At 38.2% G+C, this 9,753-nt stretch overlaps 1 long non-coding RNA gene across 1 annotated transcript; it reads left to right on the top strand.

Annotated features, from left to right (window-relative positions):
• Positions 1-75: 75 nt before the first annotated feature.
• LOC109123351 (uncharacterized) lies at positions 76-9,395 on the top strand. Its single transcript, XR_002031086.2, has 2 exons — positions 76-2,794; positions 2,921-9,395. It is a non-coding gene; the product is annotated as an uncharacterized LOC109123351 (long non-coding RNA).
• The last annotated feature ends 358 nt before the right edge of the window (positions 9,396-9,753 follow it).

Below are 9,753 nucleotides of genomic sequence, written 5' to 3'. Positions count from 1 at the left end.
TTCTTATATTAATCATTAAATTTCTTTTTGTTCTTGAATTTTATTTGAATTTTTTGAGTAGGTACAATATTTTTATTAACTTTTTGAAGAGTTCTTGAAATTTTCCTTTTTCAAAACATCAAACAATTAATCTTCATACTTTGAATTAAAGAAGATAAAACTAGGTAAGAGTGAATGTTCTTTTCTCAGCCAAATAATTGATTTTTTAAGAGAGAATCAAGTCGTTAATACAAATAGTCTTTTGTTATCTTGAAAGAATCTAATGATGTATCATTATTTTGTTTGTTGATTCTTTTATCTTGGAATTTGTTAGACTTATTATATATTTTTTTTGTTTAACATTTCTTTTGGATCTTTTTATTTATTTATTTATTTTTTATGGATAAGGATCTTAAATTTCAGGTTTATTGCCTTGAACTTTTGGGGATTGCTTCTACTACCTGCCTTGAACTTTTAAATTTCTTGCTTAATAGAGACATATTTCTGCTAGTAGCTTCTTTGTTTTATGCTACAAATGTGAAGGCTAAGGCATATGATGGTTTGATCATTTTAACTAGATTTTTCTTTTCAGATTCCACCAATTTTATCACAGGCATGAAAACTATGATTGGATCATCCATTTGCAACTTAGTCTCCTCATTTTTGCATTGGGAAGAACCCTTAATCAAATGACTTTATGTTTGAAATCAATATTTTGATTTGATTTGTTTAAAGAGAGTCTCTGCATTTGGCTTGAGATCAATGATACGGTTTTTTTTCTTCACAATTTTTTCTCTTTTTCTTAATTTTTTTTTTCTATTTACTTGCATATACTATGATAGGAGATTTTAACACAATGTTTTTTTGATTGGAAGATTTTAACACAATGTTATAGCCTAATGTTAAAAAAAGTGGTTCCAGCTCTCGTCGATCTTAACTCAACCCCTTCAAAGAGTGCATTATTGCATGCACAACAAGTGTTCTTGGTACACATCTATCATTGAGCGATATTTCAAGTTTATCATCCTCTTAAATATTAGGCTTCTATATGGACTAGTCTTTCATTCTTCCTTTTTTTTCTTTTTTTCTTTTTTTCTTTTTTTAACTTCTAAAAAGGTTGTTTGTAAGGGGGTTTTATATATTCAAATAATTCAATAAAACTTATTGCATGTGTGGGCTAAACAACTTAAAAAGTGAGAGTATGTTGAGCTAGCAACATCAATGTAAAACTAGTTCAAGAACACAACTCTCAACTCTCATTCTCAGTCTCTCTCTCTAAAAGCTTCCTCAGAGGTAAGTTCAAAACCTCTAGTTTTGTTTAATTTCACTCACTTTTCTTATAAATTTACTCTGTTTTCTCAACAAATAAATTCTCTCTAGAAAACCGATGATGAATTCTCTCTGCATTAATCCAGTTTGTGCACAAAATCATAAAAGCATGGGAGGCAGTGAAAGTCCATGGTACTGTAGACCCCCATTTTGGGCTATGGGGGGACTCTCATTTTTCACACTTTTTTGAAGACATTTTCTTGTCCAGCTGTGGGTTTTTTTTTCGGCAGCGAAGAGAACAAGTGGCATTTGAGTGGGCTACTGAGTAGGACGTTTTTTTGGGGATTTTTGGTAGAGAATATGTTTTAGAGAGAGGATACTTTTAGGGGGCACCATTAGGAGACATGATTTTTTGCTGGCTGTTTCAAAGAGGATAGGAGGGGGAGATTCTCATTCGGGCATAGGAGGTTTTACTGATTTTGGAGGGCAAGAATCGAGAGGAGGAAGAAGAAGGGGAGCTAGGTGGGAAGCTGGGTGAGCTTCAATTGAGAGGAGTTTCTCAAGTATGTCTATTGTGAATTCTTTATTCTCATTACCATATGATTTTTCCTCTTTCCTTGGCTTTTTTTGGATTGTTTAATTGAGCATGGATATTAGGTTATACGTTTAAATTTATTGGATTTATGAACTGTTCATGGGTGTGTTGTTGATTCACCTTTGTTTCTTTGGTTTTGGCTAGGAAGTAATCTGAATTTGTTTTGGTTTTATAGGGTGCCTTGGGAGATTATATTCTTATTCTCATTTTTCTGAATCTAATTTAGTTTCCTTCCCCACCATTTATAAGCACATGGATAACTTATGAAATGGTGCTTGGTTTGAAGGATTCATTTGTTGGATTGTTTGTTTCTGTTAACTGTTTTGTGCTTTTCTCTCTGTTTCCTGTATTTTTGATGTGATTGATTTGAGACACAATGGGTTGCATTTGTTGTGAGCCTTCTGCCATTAAGGAAAGTGGGGAGAGAAAATATGATGGACAAGGCACTGATGCTGAAATAAATTCCACCTTGGGTCTTTGTGCATGGGAAAAGTTATCTGACTATGAGAAGTTCCAGAAGATGCTTGGGAATTCTTTCAGAGCATGAACAGGATGATGGGGTCAAAGAATGCTCGCTTAGAACTCCTGGTTACTGGTTATTCATGTCTGCAAATGTGAAACCAAGCTGGTCTACGATGGTTCCAGCTTCTGTATACTTTGGTTTTGCTGCTTCAGTGATATAGGTTGCAAAGAAAGACTATAATCTTGCAAAACAACTAGAAATTGATCAACCTTTAAATAACTGTGCAAGATCTAAAAAGGAAGGTGCAGTATACTGAGAAAAGCAGAAATGTAAAAGACATTGAATTTAATGCTGAGGATGGGTCAAAAATAGGAAGAAAGCTTCTTGAAGATAACTTGCCTTATGCTGGGAACTGCTCTGAGATTGATGATTTGCGTTAACCAAAAGAATTGCTCACCTGAAACCTGTTTGAAGCTGGTGATTTAGAGGTAAAACCTCCCTCTACTTTTGATTTAATTAATAGTGACCTCGGCAATGTGTGCTCTGAATTTGGGGGAAACCGGGTCTTCAACTTGCCAGGTTCAGTTTGTGATGCTTTTCTTGTGAAATCACAGGACCAGCTTGACAAAGGTTCATGGAGGGCTTTTGAAGAACTCTACTGTCAATGCTGATGGTGGCAGCAGCTTTGCCAATGGTGAGGTTGATCAGTTTGGTGCCAATGAAAGCAACAACATGGGTTCTGGCACATTTCAGAATGTAACATGGAAATCTGATCCATCACAGGTTTCTGGAAATTATGGAGCTCAGACTAGTTGTCGTCATTATGAGCATCTGAAACATTGGAAAATTCCCTTAAACAATGTCGGCATTGGCAGAAAAACAGGACGTTGGCATTCTACATGGAAGACACGTCGAGCTCTATTGCTCCAGAAGTATTACTGAAGAAAGGATATGGCATGGGATGTGATTGGTGGTCATTAGGTGCAGTTATGTATGAGATGCTTGTTGGACATCTCCCATTCTATTCTGAAAACCCAATAACAACACGCAGAAAGTTTGTGCATTGGAAAAATCACTTAAAATTCCTGATGTGGCAAGGTTGACCCCTGAAACAAAGGAATTATTCAGTTAGCAGCCACCACACTTTTCACTCTTGATGAATTACATTCTTCTAGATGGGATGCATTTACCAGTGCTGAGAAGATATTAGGCATAAGTGTTGGGGGCACGAGCTAGAGTCTTGCAGCTTCGATTGGTGATCTTATCAAATAAGAGTGTTTTAGTGGGACCACATGGACAGATGAATGGAAAGATGGAGCCCTCTGAAGGCCTACTCTCTTTTCAAGATGCTTTGCTTCTAATAATTACGGGATATATTTTGGCTGTTCTTGAAACCCAGCAATAGCAAAACTGAAGTTTCTTGATGGTTTAACAGAAGAGCTTAAAAGGCCAACATAAACAAGATCAAAACAGAGGTTGAATACTATTTCTGCAGAGAAGGTGGTTCCTCTTTCCAGAATGCTCAGACTACACAACACAATTGGTTGAAAGCTCAGTTGAACTTGTGGACCAAACTGTCAAAATCCATGAAGACACAAAGCAGCAGCAGAAATCTAATTGTGAAAAGGTGGTGATCATATAAGGTTCTAGAGCTACCAGATTCCTGTTCCTCATAATCCATCTAACTGATGTTGGATCAGTTGAAATTCAAACCAGTATATCTCCTTCCTCTGCTGTGCAAACGCACTAATCAGGAGAAATGGAAAATTGTGATCTCGGCTTCCAAAGCAGCATTTTAATTTATCCAAGGTGTTTGTTATAGAGGGTGGTCAGATATTAAGGGAAGCAGATCAGCAAGATTGCATTGCTGCAGCAGTTCATCCCTCGTAATTTTGATGCCAGCGATCATGATGCTTCTAGCTTCACCATTGCTGCTATACATAGAATTGGGATGTTATATTTTTTTATTTTAAACACAGGCAAGGCAGGTCCTTTATGAAACTATGTTCATCTTGAATGAATTCTTAACTTGAGGAATACGAAATCACCTCCAGAATACGGTTTGGACAACTGCATTGGTATTTGGATTTTTCAAGCAAGTCAGATTTTTCTATCCCTGGATGGGGGGTCAAACTCACCTCCACTACAAGGCGTTCATGACATTATGTTGGCACCAGGAAATGTCACGCTTGAATATGAAACCTGATATTATATTGTCAAAGAAGGATCAGGATTCTAAAGCCATCAATGCTCCAAAAGGGGGTGCTCAGGACCAATTGCATAGACTGGCTGGATCGGATTAATGCTCCCTGCAGTATGCATATCGCTCGGCAGACGTCATGGGCAATCAGTATCTGTTTTATTGGTGACATCATCATGACCCCTGGAGATGATGCTGGTTTGATGCCTCCCTACAAAAATTGCCCCAATTCAAGTGATAATCATACCAATCTGAAAGAAGGCTGATGAAATTCCCACCTAGAACACCTCTGCCATCTATTGTACAGCTGAAAGCAAGATCTGTGCATTTTGAGCCTCTTGATCACTATGCCACATGTGTATTTTTTAGGTCCTCAGCATATCAGGTTGTGTACAAACACAAACGTGATGCCAGGCAGCATATGGTTTCATCACGCAAAACAGTCTCCTTTAGTTCAGCATTCAACTCCGAGTGTCCCTGCTCACTTAAAAGAAGAACTAGCTCATTTCATCTGTCAGGGAATACTTAGATCAATTCAGAAACCTCTCTACAACAACCAAAAAACTGATCTTGAATCCCCAACGCCCACATTATTACCACAGGCAAGCAAGCAATTTAATGTTGCCTCTGATGCTGTTTTTGTGGAGAGCTCAACATCCAATACTTTGTCCTCTGCTCCAAGTGCTCTTTCTAATGAACATGCATCGATTGTGATCAACAATGAAGGTAGAAGAAGAGAACCCTTAGTGATCAAAGCTAAGTTGCAAATTGGGATGGGTCTGCTGTCAATGGGTGCCACATTAAATTAAACTGAGCTCAGTTAAGCCCTGTAGATCTTATTTCAAAGGAAGCTTGATTATTGGAAAGGCCACCATCCTCTGTCTGACACTGTATTATGAAGTTGCTAAAGGGAATGAAATGCTAGTATTTCTCAAAGCAAGGGAGAGAGATATTGTGTCGCCTGCTGTTTTTCATGGTGAAACAAGCAATTCTTTACCTTGCATGTCAACACTAGGTAAAAGTGAATTCTCTTGCTGTGATATTGCAGTTAATGTCTATAAATCTCAATGCTCCACAGGTGAAGGAGATGGTTCAGTGAGCTTGATTGCTGGGGATTACCAATGATGCTAACAAGAAATTCATTTGTGATGGAAATTCTGACATAATGCTCAATGATTGCCTAGATTGTGATTTTGGTAGAGAATGACTCTGTTTCAAAAGATGGCATTGAAACTGCAGTCGATACAATGAATGTAAATTCTGAAACTTCTTCTGCTGGAAATGCATGAAAGCTTATTCTGAGATGCATGTGATGGAAGGCGCTGTAAGTTAGCTTTTTTGTCCAGAAACAAAATGCAAGGGCATGGTTCCACCTGTTTTGTTGAAAGGATTGCTTGGTGAGGAAGAATTTGAACATTGGGAGTCCTTAATGTTGCAGAAACCACTTGAGTTAATGTCTGATGTAACCTATCACCTTAGATGTGAAACAATCTGCATAGAGGATGAAAACCAACACTACTGCTAAAGCTAACGGTACTCCTGCAGGTAAAGACTATGTATTTGGACAGCTCATCTGGACAAATATACCAACTTAGTGACATCCATCTGGTGTTGAATTCCACAATGTTCCTTCCAGTTTGCTTCCTTCCACATAGTCATCTAAGAAGAATTTGGAAACTCCTTTTTTGGCCCCACAAGAGTTAAATGATCAAAATTCCCAAAAAGGGGGGGAATGAATTATTGGTCGGACCATCATTGAATGTCAGCTTGAATTCCTCTTCAGGGCCTCCAAATTTTCTGCTACCTTTTCCTGGTAATGCTGTTGAAGAAATAGGCTGAAGGAAATCAGCTTTCTTTTTTCAACAAGGACAAGGTCTTCCTCAGGACTACTATGGTGATGGGTATCATGCACCTGCTCCTCAACTTGCCTATGGTCAACCTCAGCCAATTCCAGGATATGATCAGTAGTAAGATTGTAATTCTGCCACTGGTTACGGTGATGTGGCCAACCCAGTGCAAGAGGGGCACACTGACTCCTAAGTTCAGAAATTTGAACATATCTGTTAAGTTATCAATGACCAAAGATACTCAACTGAGCCTGTGGAGAATGAGTTAGATTCAGATTCCCAATGCCCAGATGTTAGATATGAAGCTCTCTGCTCATTTGCTTCCATCTGAAACTCAATGCATAGACGATGACTCAATTCTTGCCCTCCAGCTGGTGAAGTTCTTGATTTCTCATCTGTGAGGTTCAGTGGCTCTGCTTCTACAGATCCTACCTATGAATTACCAGTGAACAATGAAGACCTTGCAGAGAATGCTGACTTAAATGTTGCTGCTTTTGGAGATGTACATTCAGCAGGGTTTGGTCTTAAAAATTCCTGAGAGTGAGAGTTCAAAAGACAGAAAAAGAAAATTTTCTACAGGATCAGTTCTCTCTCAAACGGGTCAAAAATCATCCACAGCTGTTGACAAAAATGAAACTGGGAAGATCATCCTGCTCTCCAGAAAATCTTGGATGTTATAGAAATGCAACTGGTTATTCCTTCAAGCACCCCTTTTCTAAGGCTCTTTTAGGGTTGCAATTCATGCTTAACAGAATCTTGATATTACGAGAAAATGACTCAAAATTCTCTCTCTCCGTTCAATTGGAACCTATTATTGTTTTGGCATTCTGATAAAAAAATCGAGTTTGATTCTTGGCTTGCCTTGCTCGACAAAGTTCAGGATCGGTATCAGATTAATGGTGGGAAGTTACAGCTTCCTCTATAATCAGTTCTTCAGTATTGGCAGTCTATAATTTTGGCATGCATGGCCAGTCAGAAGGATTGGGATGAAACTGATGGAGAAAATGGCTTGATCTATGCTCAGTTGAAGTTTCAGGTGCACTGCCACTCTGGCCAACTGCAGCGGGAAATGCTCAATCTCTTGACGCCATAGAGTGAGCTTTGGCCGACCCTGGATCAAATTCCTGGAAGAGCAACTGGTGCATACAGTCACAGTCAGGATGGTGCAAGCCCAACAGTCCATCTGATGATGCAGTCACTGATAAGATCGAGAGTGGGGAAAGGATGAAGATATGAAACAACTATTTGGAAAAGAATTAGAATCTGGGAACTTCATTGGTGTCCATGCATGGTGTTTTATGTATACATGGATTAGAAAGAAAACAAGATTGAGCCTGTTTCACGTATAGGGTAAACCTGATCTCTAGGTAGGGCTTTAGTCTTGAACCTGCTCAAACTTTTCTGATGGTCCAAAAGCTTGCATGCACAAGGTTCTTTTGATTATTGAAGGATCATGCGAAGCACATGTTCACGTGGATGATGGCCGAATGGTCATTATGGGTAATATCCAACTAAATACAAAGCTGTTGTGGTTGAGCTCCTCAAGAAGGCAGCTTGAGTGCATCTCTGGAAAATTCATATATGGAAGATTCATCTACTGAGTTTGATGGTCTAGAAAACAAATCATATGTATCTGACAGTACATTCACCAGGAGCATTGGGTCTTCCTCTAGTGACCAATTTGACAGTACATCTCATCCAGGAGAAGCTAGCAGTATAGACACAAGTCGCTCAGCATCAGGTTCAACAACAAACCTTTTTCCATGGATGGTCACTGTAGCTGTTAGTTCAACAGATAAAGATTTTACATATGTTATCAAATTAAGGGATGGTGCTAATTTCATGGGTGAAAGTTGGAATCTGATTGAAACGATTCCCCCACAAGCATCATCTCTGCATCCGAAGGCTATGCAGGATATTTCATTCCCTATCAATCCAGCTATTGTTTGAAGAGTTCTATGAAAAATACTAAGGCCGGAGGGAAGATTTTGGTATGCCAACATGCTGAGAGTCCAACAGATCCAAAGCTGGCAAAGAGTACACTAATCAGAGAAGCTGGTGCGGTTGAGATAATTCTTAAATGAAGCAGACTAGGATGTTGCCATTCCTTTTGTGACCCCTGAAGCTATTGTTGGAAGGGGCTTAGGGGACAGGATTCTATCCTATATTAATCATACACACAGACTGGTTTCTAGGATTTTTTCCTACAAAGACTGTATTAGGATCTCTCCCTACTCATCAAGTTGACGCCTTTTCTTCAAGAGGAATTGTGGTCTTGATCAGAGCCGTGCATCCATCAAGTTACTACATTTAATCAAAAAGTGCAACAGCACATGCGATCACATCTGTACTGAACCCCCATCAATCACAATGCCCAATTCTACCACAGCCCATGCGAGGATTGTCGTCTCAGTGAGACTACCTGAGATCACTGAAACTGATATGGAGGGGAGCTTGCAAATGCTTACCAGTGGTGTTCAGACCAATCCCCTGTTTCAATAATTCAAACCGATGGAGCCATTCCCAAGCCAGCGTTAGATTTACAGCCAAAGCCAAACCTTCTGCATGGACACCTTGGTGCACACTATCATCCTTCTAATGCTTTTCATTTCCTTGTGATCTTACACGTTTTGAATCGGGTTTTCAATTTTCATTAAAATAATTTCAGTTTTCTTTAAATTTCATCCTTAGAAAATAAAAACTCAATTTTAATAAACTTTTTGCTGCCAAATTCCCTTCCAATATGTATTTTCTTATTTTCTTTGGTTTTTAACATTTTTTCTCAATTTTCTCGATTTTAATAAAAATGAATAAATTCTATAATTCTAAAAATAAGGGAATCCCTTCCAAATTCCTATGATTCCTCTATAATCATTAGAGAGCTGGAATTTATGGAATTAGTTCATTTAAATAAATTTGGGCAGTGGTGGGACCCGACATACATGATTTTCTCCTTTGTTTATTGATTCCCATTGTAATACTAATTCTTTGATTTTTGATCAACTTTGATATATTCTGTGATACATATGATCTTATTTTATACCTGTTGATCTAAGCTAACCTTGTTTCTCATGCAAACACATTGTCGTTTACCGTTAAGTTATACTCCCATTCCCTCCGTCTAATTATTCTTTATGAATGATTTGCTTTCATTCTTTGAAACTCTACCAAATTGCAAAATGTTTCAATGGAACCCGTCCTCTAATTTAGTTTCACCATATCCATCATTTTAACGCATCTAAATCTATTTCTCATATTGTATAGCTTTCTCCTATATGGGATAATAAGCATAGTTATCTCCCTAATTACCTTCCTTCCTAGTCATTCAATGGTTTTGAATTACAGTAGAAGAGAGCCCACAATCATGGCTCTCAATTCTCCCTCAATGTTTAGCTAATAG

This window comes from Vitis vinifera, chromosome 11 (genome assembly GCF_030704535.1).
Source record: "Vitis vinifera cultivar Pinot Noir 40024 chromosome 11, ASM3070453v1".
Lineage (NCBI taxonomy): Eukaryota > Viridiplantae > Streptophyta > Magnoliopsida > Vitales > Vitaceae > Vitis > Vitis vinifera.
The sequence above is the reverse complement of the archived record's forward strand: the minus strand, read 5'-3'. Positions and strand labels throughout refer to the sequence as shown.